Here is a 1,072-nt window from a genome sequence, read left to right as displayed (position 1 = left end):
CCCAAGTAGCTGGGACCACAGGCGCCCGCCACAGTGCCTGGCTATTTTTTTTTGTTGCAGCCATCATTGTTGTTTGGTGGGCCCGGGCTGGATTCGAACCCACCACCTTAGGTGTATGTGGCTGGCACCTTAGCCACTTGAGCCACAGGTGCTGAGCCAATTTTTCTATTTTTAATAGAGACAAGGTCTTGGTTTTGCTCAGGCTGTTCTCAAAATCCTGGCCTTAAACAGTCCTCTTTCCTCGGCCTCATAGAATGCTAGGATTATAGGCATGAGCTCCCAGACTTTAATTTTATTTTTTGAAAAAGGGTCTCATTCTGTTATGTCAGCTAGAGTGCAGTAGTGTGATCATAGCTTCCTGCAAACTCAAACTCCTGGGCTCAAGTGATCCTTCTGCCTCAGCCTCCTGAGTAGCTGGGAGTACAGGCACATGCCACCATGCCCAGCTTTTTTTTGAGACAGAGCCTCAAGCTGTTGCCCTGGGTAGAGTCCCGTGGCATGGCAGCTCACAGCAACCTCCAACTCATGGACTTAAGGGATTCTCTTGCCTCAGCCTCCCAAGTAGCTGGGGCTACAGGCGCCACCACAACGCCTGGCTATTTTTTGGTTATAGTTGTCATTGTTTGGCAGGCCCAGGCTGGATTTGAACCCACCAACTTTGTTGTACATGGCTGGCACCTTAGCCGCTTGAGCTACAGGCACCGAGTCCATGCCCAGCTTTTTAAAAAAATTTTTTTGTAGAGACAGAGTCTATGCTTCTCAGACTCCTCTCAAACTCCTAGCCCCAAGCCATCCTCTTGCCTTTGCCTCCCATGGTACAGGGATTACAAGCATATGCCACTGCGTCTGGTCTCATTTTTTAAATCTGGAAAATTGAAATAATTGTACCACCCTCATAGCATAATATATATGAAATGCTTAACATAGTGGTTAGTAGGAGTATATGTAAGCTGCTATTATGTTACACCCTGTGTATGTATGTATATCTGTATCTGTATCTATCTTCAGTGTTGTTAACTGCTCTGGTTCAGGCCCAGGCTTTGTGATGATACAGAGAAATATGACAACCCAC

At 46.7% G+C, this 1,072-nt stretch overlaps 1 protein-coding gene across 3 annotated transcripts in view; it reads left to right on the top strand.

Annotated features, from left to right (window-relative positions):
- Positions 1 to 1,072, top strand: part of AGO4 (argonaute 4, RISC catalytic component) — a 38,324-nt gene that overhangs the window by 23,266 nt on the left and 13,986 nt on the right. The gene's annotated exons all lie outside the window — the stretch shown is intronic.

This window comes from Otolemur garnettii, unplaced genomic scaffold (assembly GCF_000181295.1).
Source record: "Otolemur garnettii isolate 467f Iridium unplaced genomic scaffold, OtoGar3 scaffold00025, whole genome shotgun sequence".
Classification (NCBI taxonomy): domain Eukaryota; kingdom Metazoa; phylum Chordata; class Mammalia; order Primates; family Galagidae; genus Otolemur; species Otolemur garnettii.
The sequence above is the reverse complement of the archived record's forward strand: the minus strand, read 5'-3'. Positions and strand labels throughout refer to the sequence as shown.